A 17,335-nucleotide genomic window follows, 5' to 3' on the forward strand; every position below is an offset into this window, starting at 1 on the left:
GCAATCGTACATTAAAGCTGCAACATTTTCTCTCTGCCCCATGGCAAAATGTGAAGAATTGCAGCAATCGTACATTAAAACTGCAACATTTTCTCTCTGCCCCGTGGCTAAATGTGTAGATATGTAGCAATCGTACATTAAAACTGCAACTTTTTATCTCTGCCCCATGGCATAATGTGAAGAAGTTTAGCAATCGTACATTAAAACCGCAACATTTTCTTTCTGCCCCATGGCAAAATGTGTAGATTTGCAGCAATCGTACATTAAAACGGCAACATTTTCTCTCTGCCCCGTGGCTAAATGTGTAGATTTGTAGCAATCGTACAGTAAAACTGCAACATTGTCTCTCTGCCCCATGGCAAAATGTGAAGAATTGCAGCAATCGTATATTAAAAATTCAAAATTTTCTCTCTGCCCCATGGCAAAATGTAAAGAATTGCAGCAATCGTACATTAAAACTGCAACATTTTCTCTCTGCCCCATGGCAAAATGTGAAGAATTGCAGCGATCGTACATTGAAACTGCAACATTTTCTCTCTGCCCCGTGGCTAAATGTGTAGATTTGTAGCAATCGTACATTAAAACTGCAACATTTTCTCTCTGCCCCGTGGCTAAATGTGTATATATGTAGCAATCGTACATTAAAACTGCAACTTTTTTCTCTGCCCCATGGCATAATGTGAAGAAGTTTAGCAATCGTACATTAAAACCGCAACTTTTTCTCTCTGCCCCATGGCATAATGTGAAGAAGTTTAGCAATCGTACAGTAAAACTGCAACATTGTCTCTCTGCCCCATGGCAAAATGTGTAGATTTGTAGCACTCGTACATTAAAACTGCAACTTTTTCTCTCTGCCCCGTGGCTAAATGTGAAGAATTGCAGCAATCGTACATTAAAACTGCAACATTTTCTCTCTGTCCCGTGACTAAATGTGTATATATGTAGCAATCGTACATTAAAACCGCAACATTTTCTTTCTGCCCCATGGCAAAATGTGTAGATTTGCAGCAATCGTACATAAGAACGGCAACATTTTCTCTCTGCCCCGTGGCTAAATGTGTAGATTTGTAGCAATCGTACAGTAAAACTGCAACATTGTCTCTCTGCCCCATAGCAAAATGTGAAGAATTGCAGCAATCGTACATTAAGACCGCAACATTTTCTTTCTTTCCCATGGCAAAATGTGTAGATTTGTAGCAATCGTACATTAAAACTGCAACATTTTCTCTCTGCCCCATGGCAAAATGTGAAGAATTGCAGCAATCGTACATTAAAAATGCAACATTTTCTCTCTGCCACATGGCAAAATGTGAAGAATTGCAGCAATCGTACATTAAAAATGCAACATTTTCTCTCTGCCACATGGCAAAATGTGAAGAATTGCAGCAATCGTACATTAAGACCGCAACATTTTCTTTCTTTCCCATGGCAAAATGTGTAGATTTGTAGCAATCGTACATTAAAACTGCAACATTTTCTCTCTGCCCCATGGCAAAATGTGAAGAATTGCAGCAATCGTACATTAAAAATGCAACATTTTCTCTCTGCCACATGGCAAAATGTGAAGAATTGCAGCAATCGTACATTAAAACTGCAACATTTTCTCTCTGCCCCGTGGCTAAATGTGAAGAATTGCAGCAATCGTACATTAAGACCGCAACATTTTCTTTCTGCCCCATGGCAAAATGTGTAGATTTGTAGCAATAGTACATTAAAACTGCAACTTTTTCTCTTTGCCCCATGGCTAAATGTGAAGAATTACAGCAATCGTACATTAAAACTGCACCATTTTCTCTCTGCCCATGGCAAAATGTGTAGATTTGTAGCAATCGTACATTAAAACTGCAAAATGTTCTCTCTGCCCCATGGCTAAATGTTTAGATTTGTAGCAATCGTACAATAAAACTGCAACATTTTCTCTCTGCCCCATGGCAAAATGTGAAGAATTGCAGCAATCGTACATTAAAACTGCAACTTTTTCTCTCTGCCCCATGGCAAAATGTGAAGAATTACAGCAATCGTACATTAAAACTGCAAAATTTTCTCTCTGCCCCAAGGCAAAATGTGTAGATTTGTAGCAATCGTACATTGAAACTGCAAAATTTTCTCTCTGACTCGTAGCTAAATGTGTAGATTTGTAGCAATCGTACATTAAAACTGCAACATTTTCTCTCTGCCCCGTGGCTAAATGTGTATATATTTAGCAATCATACATTCAAATTGCTACTTTTTCTCTCTGCCCCATGGCAAAATGTGAAGAATTGCAGCAATCGTACATTAAGACCGCAACATTTTCTTTCTTTCCCATGGCAAAATGTGTAGATTTGTAGCAATCGTACATTAAAACTGCAACATTTTCTCTCTGCCCCATGGCAAAATGTGAAGAATTGCAGCAATCGTACATTAAAAATGCAACATTTTCTCTCTGCCACATGGCAAAATGTGAAGAATTGCAGCAATCGTACATTAAAAATGCAACATTTTCTCTCTGCCACATGGCAAAATGTGAAGAATTGCAGCAATCGTACATTAAGACCGCAACATTTTCTTTCTTTCCCATGGCAAAATGTGTAGATTTGTAGCAATCGTACATTAAAACTGCAACATTTTCTCTCTGCCCCATGGCAAAATGTGAAGAATTGCAGCAATCGTACATTAAAAATGCAACATTTTCTCTCTGCCACATGGCAAAATGTGAAGAATTGCAGCAATCGTACATTAAAACTGCAACATTTTCTCTCTGCCCCGTGGCTAAATGTGTAGATTTGTAGCAATCGTACATTAAAACTGCAACATTTTCTCTCTGCCCCGTGGCTAAATGTGTAGATTTGTAGCAATCGTACATTAAAACTGCAAAATGTTCTCTCTGCCCCGTGGCTAAATGTGTATATTTGTAGCAATCGTACATTAAAACTGCAACATTTTCTCTCTGCCCCGTGGCTAAATGTGCATATATGTAACAATCGTACATTAAAACTGCAACTTTTTCTGTCTGCCCCATGGCATAATGTGAAGAATTTTAGCAATCGTACATTAAAACCGCAACATTTTCTTTCTGCCCCATGGCAAAATGTGAAGAATTGCAGCAATCGTACATTAAAACTGCAACATTTTCTCTCTGCCCCGTGGCTAAATGTGAAGAATTGCAGCAATCGTACATTAAGACCGCAACATTTTCTTTCTGCCCCATGGCAAAATGTGTAGATTTGTAGCAATAGTACATTAAAACTGCAACTTTTTCTCTTTGCCCCATGGCTAAATGTGAAGAATTACAGCAATCGTACATTAAAACTGCACCATTTTCTCTCTGCCCATGGCAAAATGTGTAGATTTGTAGCAATCGTACATTAAAACTGCAAAATGTTCTCTCTGCCCCATGGCAAAATGTGTAGATTTGTAGCAATCGTACATTAAAAATGCAACATTTTCTCTCTGCCACATGGCAAAATGTGAAGAATTGCAGCAATCGTACATTAAAACTGCAACATTTTCTCTCTGCCCCGTGGCTAAATGTGTAGATTTGTAGCAATCGTACATTAAAACTGCAACATTTTCTCTCTGCCCCGTGGCTAAATGTGTAGATTTGTAGCAATCGTACATTAAAACTGCAAAATGTTCTCTCTGCCCCGTGGCTAAATGTGTATATTTGTAGCAATCGTACATTAAAACTGCAACATTTTCTCTCTGCCCCGTGGCTAAATGTGTATATATGTAACAATCGTACATTAAAACTGCAACTTTTTCTGTCTGCCCCATGGCATAATGTGAAGAATTTTAGCAATCGTACATTAAAACCGCAACATTTTCTTTCTGCCCCATGGCAAAATGTGAAGAATTGCAGCAATCGTACATTAAAACTGCAACATTTTCTCTCTGCCCCGTGGCTAAATGTGAAGAATTGCAGCAATCGTACATTAAGACCGCAACATTTTCTTTCTGCCCCATGGCAAAATGTGTAGATTTGTAGCAATAGTACATTAAAACTGCAACTTTTTCTCTTTGCCCCATGGCTAAATGTGAAGAATTACAGCAATCGTACATTAAAACTGCACCATTTTCTCTCTGCCCATGGCAAAATGTGTAGATTTGTAGCAATCGTACATTAAAACTGCAAAATGTTCTCTCTGCCCCATGGCTAAATGTTTAGATTTGTAGCAATCGTACAATAAAACTGCAACATTTTCTCTCTGCCCCATGGCAAAATGTGAAGAATTGCAGCAATCGTACATTAAAACTGCAACTTTTTCTCTCTGCCCCATGGCAAAATGTGAAGAATTACAGCAATCGTACATTAAAACTGCAAAATTTTCTCTCTGCCCCAAGGCAAAATGTGTAGATTTGTAGCAATCGTACATTGAAACTGCAAAATTTTCTCTCTGACTCGTAGTTAAATGTGTAGATTTGTAGCAATCGTACATTAAAACTGCAACATTTTCTCTCTGCCCCGTGGCTAAATGTGTATATATTTAGCAATCATACATTCAAATTGCTACTTTTTCTCTCTGCCCCATGGCAAAATGTGAAGAATTGAAGCAATTGTACCTTAAAACCGCAACATTTTCTTTCTGCCCTATGGCAAAATGTGTAGATTTTTAAGCAATCGTACATTAAAACTGCAACATTTTCTTTCTGCCCCATGGCAAAATGTGAAGAATTGCAGCAATCGTACATTAAAACTGCAACATTTTCTCTCTGCCCCATGGCAAATTGTGTAGATTTGTAGCAATCGTACATTAAAACTGGGGAGACCTGCGGGCCACTGCAGCCCCCTATGATTAGTTCAGATGTTATAAAACTACTTACACCGCTGTGAGTAAGTACTCTTTGTTTTTGTGATGTTACTAGCATGCTGCCGTATACAGTAAGCACCACGGTAATAATACTTGAGGTGGCCTGACATACTGTCTTCATAATATTTACATAGGAATGGCAAATCTTTAGAAGACAGCACATGGTTTATTGTATGGTCTCAGTATGGTCAGAATGGAATAACTGTCTGTGTTTTGCACCCAATTGGCCACAGAGTCATGGTTGAGAACAGTTATCTGCATCTGGTTCGTCATACAAAGATAAATCTAACGTCCCACACTACTCGATTCTCTGGGGCATGTTTGTTTGTGGTTGTCATCCTGCATCCTGAGATCCCTATTGGTCCCTGGACACTTCCTTTACATTCCTGTTTAAAGAAATTCCTGTTGGAACAAGCATCAAAATGCAGTACAGACAGGGGATCTGAAGAGAGAGATTGGTAGTTAGCGGTGAGCTGCCAGTAAGGATGGTGTTTATTAATAAGTTGAGGAAGATAACCTTGAGCTAATACGAGTCTTGAAAGCAATTGCCCCCAAAACACCCTGAGGTGAAAATTCAAGTAGGGTAATTCATAACCTGTGAATGTGTTGCCAATTTTCGAACACACTTTATGATCTATAATTCTTAGCATTAGCGTAAAGGAAAGAAATGTGAGTTAGCGAAAGAAAAACCACATACATAACATCTCTCATGCCGTATATCTGCTTCTAAGTCGACAGAACAGGCAGATTTTAAGTAACACAAATTGTAATATTCTTAAGAGGCCGTGAAGAGAGCAGCGTAATGTGTCGTATGCGGCGGAGGAGAACACATTCAACACGCATCCAGACTAAAGGTTCAAGTGAAATGGAATGCAAATGTGATTAGAGGAACGTGTGATCTTATAACACAGACATGTGTGGCAGCACAAGGTGGTCTTGAGAAAACACCATTCTCATCGCTCACAGCAAGGCACAACCATATGTACTGGAGGCTAATTTTCTCATCCTCTAATTGTGACGTGACTAATTGAACTGAAAGGGGGACAAATTGTTTTTGTGGATGGGTGCAACTACCCTCCCCATCGCTGTCCCCTTTATCTGGATCCAAAACATGGATCTATCCTCGTCCTGAGCCTGCTCTCTTGCCCTCTTTTTCTTTTTCCATGCTATTGTTCCCTTCAAATTCAATAGCCTCACAGTACTGATTCTCAAGGGATTTCATTCTCACTACCGTGGCCCACAAAAAGACTATACATATACTGCAGCATCTGTTGGGAGACTGACATTAAATGAACTCCACCATGGTGCTGTGGAGACGAGGTGTCACAGTGTGTAAGCAGATACAGTAGTGCCTCTGCTCTGAAACCATGGAAATGTTGTTTTTTGCTGTAGGGAGGTAGCACATGCCTACAGTACATGCATACAAGAGCAGTTTATGGTAGCTATATTCAAGTGTGGATGTAGCATCAACGGCTAGATCCTGGCTGTGAATTATGTGGCCTGTTAGGGAATTGAGTGACATGATCTGTGTGTGAGAGTTAGTGTGCGTATTAGGGTTATATTGTATTAAATACAATTATTTTGAGAGAGTGATTTTTTTACACTCACTGGACAGTTTACTAGGTACACTCATCTAGTACCGGATCGGACCCCCCTTTGCCTCCAGAACAGCCTGAATTCTTCTTCGCACCATTCTACAAAGTGCCAGAAACATTCAACTCTGAGATGAGGACCGAATGCAGTCTCTGTCTCTAACACAATGTATGGTATGTGGAAATGTACATACATTATATAATCTACAGATGTAAATCATCCATTTACAACAAAATGCGATTTTGATCTCGATTAATATTCTTGACAGTGTATTCTAGCTCAAGGTACTATGGAAGCTGTTATCCTGTTTCTCTTTTAGTCATACTCTTAAGCCATATCCTCACTTTCACTTCACGAACACTCCTCCCTAAGGACCGTTTCCTCACCTCATCTGATGTCTCACTCAGGAGGAGACAGCACTCAACCTAGCAAGCCATGTCACCTCGAATAACTGCATATTTGGCTTTAGACTCGCCAAAAAAATAAAACATGGAGGAAAATGCCTATTGTTTTCATTTTGATGGATGTTTTGTATTGTTTAATGCAGAAATGGGGTAGTGGGTTCGAGATGAGGGAGTAGGTTGATACGATTTATCTGGAGCCTGTGCCAACTCTTTTTATGATGATTCAGTCTGTTCGTGTACCAACCTGAAACAAATTTTGTGGAATAAAATATGGACAAATATTGTTAAGAAATGCATGTGTTTGAATTCAAATGGAAACCTTTGCTGTTTTGTTACCAGGAGGAATTGTGTGCATATTCCAATAACATGTGTGCATATTCCAATAACGTGTGCATATTGCAATAACGTGTGTGCATATTCCAATAACATGTGTGCTAAGTTGACTGTGCCTTTAAAAGGCTTGGAAAATTCCAGAAAATTATGTCATGGCTTTAGAAGCTTCTAATAGGCTAATTGACTTCTTTTGAGTCAATTGGAGGTGTACCTGTGGATGTATTTCAAGGCCTACCTTCAAACTCAGTGCCTCTTTGCTTGACATCATGGGAAAATCATAAGAAATCAGCCAAGACCTCAGAAAAATAATTGTAGACCTCCACAAAACTGGTTCATCCTTGGGAGCAATTTCCAAACGCCTGAAGGTACCACGTCCATCTGTACAAACAATAGTACGCAAGTATAAACACCATGGGGCCACACAGCCGTCATACTGCTCAGAAAGGATATGCGTTCTGTCTCCTAGAGATGAACATACTTTGGTGTGAAAAGTTCAAATCAATCCCAGAACAACAGCAAAGGACTGTGTGAAGATGCTGGAGGAAACAGGTACAACATTATCTATATCCACAGTAAAATTAGTTCTATACCGACATAACCTGAAAGGCCGCTCATCAAGGAAGAAGTCACTGCTCTAAAACCACCATAAAAAAGCCAGACCACGGTTTGCAACTGCAGATGGGGACAAAGATCGTACTTTTTGGAGTAATGTCCTCTGGTCTGATGAAACAAAAATTGAACAGTTTGGCTATAATGACCATCGTTATGTTTAGAGGAAAAAGGGGGAGGCTTGCAAGCCGAAGAACACCCTCCGAACCGTGAAGCACGGGGGTGGCAGCATCATGTTGTGGGGGTGCTTTGCTGCAGGAGGAACTGGTGCACTTCACAAAATAGATGGCATCATGAGGCAAGAAAATTATGTGGATATATTGAAGCAACGTCTCAAGTTAAAGCTTGGTCGCAAATGGATCTTCCAAATGGACAAATGGACCCCAGGCATACTTCCGATAGTTGATGAAAAACTTACTTTGTTGTCCTTAAGCCAAGGTATCGGAGTTGCCATCACAAAGCCCTGACCTCAATCCTATAGAACATGTGTGTGTAGAACTGAAAAAGCATGTGCAAGCAAGGAGGCCTACAAACCTGACTCAGTTACACCAGCTCTGTAAAATTCACCCAACTTATATTGGGATGCTTGTGGAATGCTACCCAAAATGTTTGACCCAACTTAAACAATTTAAAGGCAAAGCTACCAAATACTAATTGAGTGTATGTAAACTTCTGACCCACTGGGAATGTGATGAAAGAAATAAAAGCTGAAATAAATTATTCTCTCTACTATTATTCTGACATTTCACAATCTTAAAATAAAGTGGTGATCCTAACTGACCTAAGACAGGGTATCTTTACTAGGATTAAATGTCAGGAATTGTGAAAAACTGAGTTTAAATGTATTTGGCTAAGGTGTATGTAATCTTCCGACTTCAACTGTACATTGGGTGTACAAAACATTAACATTAAGAACACCTGCTCTTTCCATGACAGACTGACCAGGTGAATCCAGGTGGAAGCTATGATCGTATACTTATGTCATTTGTTAAATCCACTTCAAACAGTGTTGATGAAGAGGAGGAGACAGGTTAAAGAATAATTTTGAAGCCGTGAGACAATTGAGGCACGGATTGTGTATGTGTGCCATTCAGAGGGTGAATGGGCAAGACAAAAGATGTAAGTGCCTTTGAACTGGATATGGTATTAGGTGCCAGGCGCACTGGTTTGAGTGTGTCAATAACTGCAATGCTGCTGGGTTTTTCATGATCAACAGTTTCCCATGTGAATTGTCCACTACCCAAAGGACATCTAGCCAACTTGACAGAACTGTGGGAAGAATTGGAGTCAACATGAGCCAGCATCCCTGTGAGCACTTTCGACACCTTGAGGGAAAAAGTGTATGTGCCATCAGTGTATATGCCATGCATACATGATTTGAATGTGATATCTATTCTTTGAGGACATAGACAAGGCTATAACCGTTACATTATAAAGCTGTAAAACAAATGTTTATGTCTCCAGTCTCTCCATTTCTAATGTTATTTTACTCTCATCTTACCGTAACAGAAAATGTAAAACAACAAATAAATGCTTTTTTGTTTAACTCTGATGTTTGTCTTTCCAGCAATCAAGCAATGGGTCAACCAAAATATATTTTCCTTGCGATGCATCATGAACACACTAAAATAGCTCACACATTCAGAATGCATCAGTGCGTTCGGGTCTCATTCATAATGCATTCTGACTATGTAAGTTGTTACTAATACAGAACCTCTAACAAGCAAAGGGCCTCCATAAATACCTCACCAGCCCGTTAAAAGATGTTTGAGGTTAAAAAGGGATCCCTTGTCCTTTAGCGATTCCTCCATCGTCTCCAATATCCTAGTCTAGCAGATGAACATGGCTTAAGTAGTAGATAATGTATGTTGGTATGCTAAGGTATATTAATGCACAATGTTGATATGTGTGGTTGGGTTCATCTTGGAATAGACTACAGAATGCACCACAACCGCATATGGTACACTACAGTAGGACCTCTGGTTGCTGGATGATACAGTGAAGCTACGTGGATGAGGATGAAGGGGAAATGGTGAAGGATTGTAAAATGAAAAGTGGTCTAAAGGTCCATGTTTGGAGCTTACTCATTGAGTGGAGTGTTCACTTTTGAACCTGGTAACACAAGCTATATTTCATTTGAATGCTTTTGGAAGTAAACATCAGTTTCACAATCTTGGTAATGGAGAAGTAGGCCTAAGTGACAAGTTTGTGCGAACCAGTGTCGTAGGCAGAAATCCATTGATGGTAGGGCCAGAAGAAAATGTAGGTGGGACAAAAATGTGGTCACTCAAATCATTATCACACACAACAAACCATTTAACATGTGCTTTTGCATTACAGAACAAGCAGTCTTGTAGTCCTATGTAAATCCATGACTTGCATTGAACATACAACTCACATAGACCTACACATAATAAACCATAAGTTTATAATGAATAGACTAAGACTACAACATAATGCCCTGATATAACAGTAATAATTTAACGTATACGCTAGGAGTCAGGAAGCAGGTGCAGAAGGTGAGTTTAATAATGAGAATAAGCAGATAAACAAAACAAGAGAAGCGTACTGAATGTGAACAAAACCAATACTGCCTGAAGACTGAGGCTACTGAGGGCGAAATAAAGGGGAAGTAATCAAGGTAATGATGAAGTCCAGGTGTGTCTAATGTGGGTTGCCAGGACCGGTGGTTAGTAGACAGGAGAGAGTGAACGGGAGTTTGCATGATAAATAATCACAATAGGCAGCTATAGCCTATATAGGCTAGAACAGTGATCGTTTCTTAGTCCGGATCACTTTATGAGTCAAAATGGCAAGTCAAATTCTCTCCTGGGACATGGTAGATCAATGTTTTGTGTGATATCAATTAAATGATGGATAACTTATAAAGACAAACTAAAGTGCATGGGCGGAGAAGCACAGGGCAAAGTTCTATTTCAAAATAATTGTAAATCCTAAAATTATAGGATATAAATATTGAATGGAAATAAATATTTTATCATGCATTTGCCCAACTTCCAAAATAATAAGAGAGGTCAGATTTTCTCCATGTAGGCCTACCCCTTATAAATAACTTTGAGTCCCTTATATTTAAAAGCTTGAGTCTCAACCTCGGCTACATGATAACACTGGCAATAGGTCAGTTGTTGCAGTCTATTATTAGCGAGGCACATCGTAACAAATTGAAATAACATTATTTATTTTTTCACTTGACTGATGATGTCTCAAGGGACGGAGGGAGAGAATGAGAGTTAAAGCAGAGAAGCCTGTTTCATGATTTCTGAAAGTGTTTAGTAAAAACAGTGTTGTAGTGCTGATCATTGTCTCTTAATGTGCTGAAACTGTATTTAAGGCACACCATTAGATCAATGCAATCAGTGATTGCTATAAAGGGGGACTGGAGGCCCTTCATGGTGAAATGACTGATATCAAATAACTGGGTAAATTCTCCAACATCCTCTTCTATACATGGTCTCTTGAATTTCTTTAAAAAGTGAGCTTTGTTTGGCCATTTTACTTGTTTTTGCTAGCCAAGTTGGCTATTGAGTTTTAGCTAGCTAACGGTGAGTAGCCTACACAGTGTAGCCTAACCTACACAGCGATAGCTACTGTTTACTGCACATGGTATCTGTAACGGAGACACTGGGAGTCAAGAAGCAGGTGTAAGTGGTGAGTTTAATAATGGAATGAACATGGAATGATACAAAACAAGAGTAGCGTCTGGACATGAAACATGACCAATACAGCCTGGGGAATGAACCTAAGGGAGGGAACCAGTGAAGTGTTGGAGTCCAGGTGAGTCTCATAATGAGGCGCAGGTGCCCCTCCCCACCGCTGGGAATAGAACCAAAGGGAGTGACATACAGTGGGGGAAAAAAAGTATTTGATCCCCTGCTGATTTTGTACGTTTGCCCACTGACAAAGAAATGGTCAGTCTATAATTTTAATGTTAGGTTTATTTGAACAGTGAGAGACAGAATAATAACAACAAAAATCCAGAAAAACGCATGTCAACAATGTTATAAATTGATTTGCATTATAATTAGGGAAATATGTACTTGACCCCCTCTCAATTAGAAAGATTTCTGGCTCCCAGGTATCTTTTATACAGGTAAAGAGCTGAGATTAGGAGCACAGTCTTAAAGGGAGTGCTCCTTATCTCAGTTTGTTACCTGTATAAAAGACACCTGTCCATAGAAGCAATCAATCAGATTCCAAACTTTTCAGCATGGCCAAGACCAAAGAGCTCTCTAAGGAAGTCAGGGACAAGATTGTAGACCTACACAAGGCTGGAATGGGCTACAAGACCATGGAAGAAACACAAAATAACTGTCAATCTCCCTCGACCTGGGGCTCCATGCAAGATCTCACCTCGTGGAGTTGCAATGATCATGAGAACGGTGAGGAATCAGCCCAGAACTACAAGGAAGGATCTTGTCTATGATCTTAAGGCAGCTGGGACCATAGTCACCAAGAAAACAATTGGTAACACACTACGCCGTGAAGGACTGAAATCCTGCAGCGCCCGCAAGGTCCCCCTGCTCAAGAATACACATATACAGTAGGGAGAACAAGTATTTGATACACTGCGGATTTTGTAGGTTTTCCTCCTTACAAAGCATGTAGAGGTCTGTAGTTTTTTTTATCATAGGTACACTTCATCTGTGAGAGACGGAATCTAAAACAAAAATCCAGAAAATCACATTGTATGATTTTTAATTAATTAATTTGCATTTTATTGCATGACATAAGTATTTGATCACCTACCAACAGCCCTCCTGTTCTCCACTCATTACCTGTATTAACTGGACCTGTTTGAACTCGTTACCCATATAAAAGACACCTGTCCACACACTCAATTAAACAGAATTCAACCTCTCCACAATGGCCAAGACCAGAGAGCTGTGTAAGGACATCAGGGATAAATTTGTAGACCTGCACAAGGCTGGGATGGACAATATGCAAGCAGATTGGTGAGAAGGCAACAACTGTTGGTGCAATTATTAGAAAATGGGAGAAGTTCAAGATGACAGTCAATCATCCTCGGTCTGGGGCTCCATGCATGATCTCACCTTGTGGGGCATCAATGATCATGAGGTAGGTGAGGGATCACAGTCTCAAAGGAAACCATTAGTAACACACTACGCCGTCATGGATTAAAATCCTGCAGCGCACGCAAGGTCCCCTTGCTCAAGCCAGCGCATGTCCAGGCCCGTCTGAAGTTTACCAATGACAATCTGGATGATCCAGAGGAGGAATGGGAGAAGGTCATGTGGTCTGATGAGACAAAATAGAGCTTTTTGGTCTAAACACCACTCTCTGTGTTTGGAGGAAGAAGAAGGATGAGTACAACCCCAAGAACCCCATCCCAACCGTGAAGCATGGAGGTGGAAACATCATTCTTTGGGGATGCTGTTCTGCAAAGGGGACAGGACGACTGCACTGTATTGAGGGGAGGATGGATGGGGCCATGTATTGCTAGATCTTGGCCAACAACCTCCTTCCCTCAATAGGAGCATTGAAGATGGGTCGTGGCTGGGTCTTCCAGCATGATAACGACCCGAAACACACAGCCAGGGCAACTAAGGAGTGGCTCCGTAAGAAGCATCTCAAGGTCCTGGAGTGGCCTAGCCAGTCTCCAGACCTGAACCCAATAGAAAATCTTTGGAGGGAGCTGAAAGTCCGTATTGCCCAGCGACAGCCCCGAAACCTGAAGATACTGGAGAAGGTCTGTATGGAGGAGTGGGCGAAAATCCCTGCTGCAGTGTGTGCAAACCTGGTCAAGAACTACAGGAAACGTATGATCTCTGTAATTGCAAACAAAAGTTTCTGTACCAAATAATAAGTTCTGCTTTTCTGATGTATCAAATACTTATGTCATGCAATAAAATGCAAATTAATTACTTAAAAATCATACAATGTGATTTTCTGGATTTTTGTTTTAGATTCCATCTCTCACATTTGAAGTGTACCTATAAAAAAAAATACAGACCTCTACATGCTTTGTAAGTAGGAAAACCTGCAAAATCAGCAGTGTATCAAATACTTGTTCTCCCCACTGTACATGCCCGTCTGAAGTTTGCCAATGAACATCTGAATGATTCAGAGGACAACTGGGTGAAAGTGTTGTGGTCAGATGAGACCAAAATGGAGCTCTTTGGCATCAACTCAACTCGCCGTGTTTGGAGGAGGAGGAATGCTGCCTATGACCCCAAGAACACCATCCCCACTGTCAAACATGGAGGTGGAAACATTATGCTTTGGGGGTGTTTTTCTGCCAAGGGGACAGGACAACTTCAAAGTGACGATGGACAGGGCCATGTACCGTCAAATCTTGGGTGAGAACCTCCTTCCCTCAGCCAGGGAATTGAAAATGGGTCGCAGATGTGTATTCCAGCATGACAATGACCCAAAACACACGGCCAAGGCAACAAAGGAGTGACTCAAGAAGAAGCACATTAAGGTCCTGGAGTGGCCTAGCCAGTCTCCAGACCTTAATCCCATAGAAAATCTGTGGAGGGAGCTGAAGGTTTGAGTTGCCAAACGTCAGCCTCGAAACCTTAATGACTTGGAGAAGATCTGCAAAGAGGAGTGGGACAAAATCCCTCCTGAGATGTGTGCAAACCTGGTGGCCAACTACAAGAAACGTCTGACCTCTGTGATTGCCAACAAGGGTTTTGCCACCAAGTACTAAGTCATGTTTTGCAGAGGGGTCAAATACTTATTTCCCTCATTAAAATGCAAATCAATTTATAACATTTTTGACATGAATTTTTCTGGATTTTTTGTTGTTATTCTCTCTTACTGTTCAAATAAACCTACCATTAAAATTATAGAATGATCATTTCTATGTCAGTGGGCAAACGTACAAAATCAGCAGGGGATCAAATACATTTTTCCCTCACTGTATATAGGGAAAGTAATAGGCAGGTGATGGAGTCCACATGAGTCTGATGAGGCGTTGGTGCGCATAACGATGGTGACAGGTGTGGTGACCTCGAGCGCCGGAGAGGGAGTATACGTGACAGTACACCCTCCCTGACGCGTGGCTCCAGCCACGAGGCACGGGATCCTGACGAACCGACTGTGGCGCGGGAACCTGACGAGCCGGCTGAAGCGTAGGAACCTGACAAGCCGGCTAAAGCATTGGGAGCCTGACAAGCTCGCTGAGGCATGGGAGCCTGATAAGCTGGCTGAGGCATGGGAGCCTGCTGAGCCTACCGAGTCTTGTAAACCTGTCGAGCCAGCTGAGACATGGTAGCCTATCGAGCTAGCTGAGGTATCCTCGGTAGATTCGGTTGCGGATGCTTGACGGGCCAACTGGGTCTTGTAAACCTGACTTGCTTGTAAACCTGATTGGGGCATGGAAGCCTGACGAACCAGCTGAGGCATCCCCAGTTGCTCTTGCAGCGACAACCGGAACCATCGTCACCTACAGAGCAAAAAAAAATAACACTCCATGATGCTTCCCTTTGGTGAGGCGTTATTCTGTAATGTGAAAAGAATCGGGAAGCAAGTGCAGGGAGTGTATTTAGTAAATAAATGAACATAGATCAAAAGACAAATCACGGGTAGTGTACAGACATGAACACTGGAACATAAACTATAATGCCTAGGGAAAGAACCAACGGGAGTGACATATATAGGGAAGGTATTCAGGCAGGAGATGTCCAGGTGAATCGGATGAGTCGCTGGTGCGTGTAATGATGGTGACAGGTGTGCGTAATAATGAGCAGCCTGGTGACCTTGAGCACCAGAGAGGGAGTATACGTGACAGAGAGGGATAAAACAACAGGATTTGGAGAATTTATCCACAACCACAAATGATGGTGAAAATGTCAGAGCGGAGATCAGTGACAAAGTCAATGTATAGATGAGACCAGGGACGCTGAGGCACGGAAAGGGGAAGGAGTTTCCCTGCTGGAGCTTGCCAGCATTGTTTGTTCGGGGCTCGTAAGTAACCATTTCACTGTAAGGTCTACTACACCTGTTGTATTCGGTGCATGTGACTAATACAATTTGGTTTGATTTGAAATTTGATTTGATTTAAAGGATGAAGAATGGAATGTTCTCCTGATGGATGGACTCCACGGTGAGGGTGAGTTGTGTGGTGATGTGTGTGATGGTCCCGGGTCCTAGTAGCCGATTAGGGCTTGAACCGAGATATGAGGTGATGTTCAGAGAGGAGGCAAAGGTCTTGTCAATAAAGTTCTCTGCGGCACCGGAATCCACTAGCGCTGTAGAAACAGTAAATAATGGACAGTCAGCTTGTGTGATTGACACTAAAAAGGGGTTGGCAGAAAGTGATACTCACACCTGCCCCAGGTGGGGGAAGATTACGTGACTGTCCCTATTTTCTCATGGATCCTGAGTTAGGACGAACTGGACACTGTTGAAGCTGGTGCCCTCCTTGACCACAATTAGGGACAGAGCACCAGCTGTTTCTGTCTGCGTTGCTCCACCGCCGGGAGGCATGTGACCTCTACCTCCTTGGGTTCAGGCTCTGATACAGAGTGGTCACTGAGGGAGAGAAGCGATGAGGGTACCGACGCTCCCAATGTAGGTTATCCAGACGGATGGCCATCGTTTTCAGATTTTACGCTTTCTAATTTTGTCAGAAAGTTGTTTTCATTTCAAGTTAAAACGTACTGTTAGCTAGCTAGCTAATGTTAGCTGGCTGGCTCGCTAGCTAATGTTATGTGTATGATCTGTGTAGTAATATAATTTTTTTTCTCAGAACCATTGGCATTGCTAGTTATAGCCTAATGTTAGCTAGTTAGCTAACATTGAACTTGGTTGGTTAGTTACCTGCAGATTCATGCAGGGTAGTATTGTTAGTTGGGATTATGGTTCATTGTTTAGCTAGCTAGCTAGCTAGCTACATGTCTAACATAAAGACGCCACTATGCAAGTAACTATTTCAATAGAATGCTTATGATGTCACTGCGACAACTGTCGATAGACGTAGCTGGTAATTCACTCTGGCTATCTACTCCGATTTCTGAGCACTCTAGTCTGAGTGTGCCAGAGCGCAGAACAACTGACGAATTTACAAACGCTCAATACCCTTTGAATATGGCCGGTGTCAGTAAATGTTGGAAAAAAAGCAGAATTACATTTTTGCCAGCAGCACAGTTACAGTCACCAACGTTCTGGATAACATAAAAACAGCCTAACCAGCTCTGCTAGGATGAGTAAAATGGTCAGATTGAGCTGTTCTCTCATTTGTGCCTGGAAGTAGCTAGCAAGTTAGCAAGTTAGATTGGGTGCTTGACTGCTGTTGTTAGGAATCAACCTTACTCCTCGGCCAGAGAGTCCAGTGTGCGCTCTGAACGCTCAGAGAGCAAAACACTCTGAATTTACTAACGGACAATCTGACAACACTCTGAGTTTACGAACACCCAGAGCGCACTCTGGCATTCCAGATTGAATTTCCGAACACACCCATAGTATAAACCAGCCTTTAGTCTTGAAATCTTTGGTTGTTTAGTATATGGCCTCAGATGTGAATCTTTAAAGAGATAGGTGGTGCCAAGGCTTAAGAGGGTGTGAACGATGCTGAATGGGTGTAGACAAAGAAGAGGTCTCCAGTAGGTTTATCAAAAC

The sequence above is a fragment of the Oncorhynchus kisutch genome, linkage group LG25, assembly GCF_002021735.2.
Source record: "Oncorhynchus kisutch isolate 150728-3 linkage group LG25, Okis_V2, whole genome shotgun sequence".
NCBI lineage: Eukaryota > Metazoa > Chordata > Actinopteri > Salmoniformes > Salmonidae > Oncorhynchus > Oncorhynchus kisutch.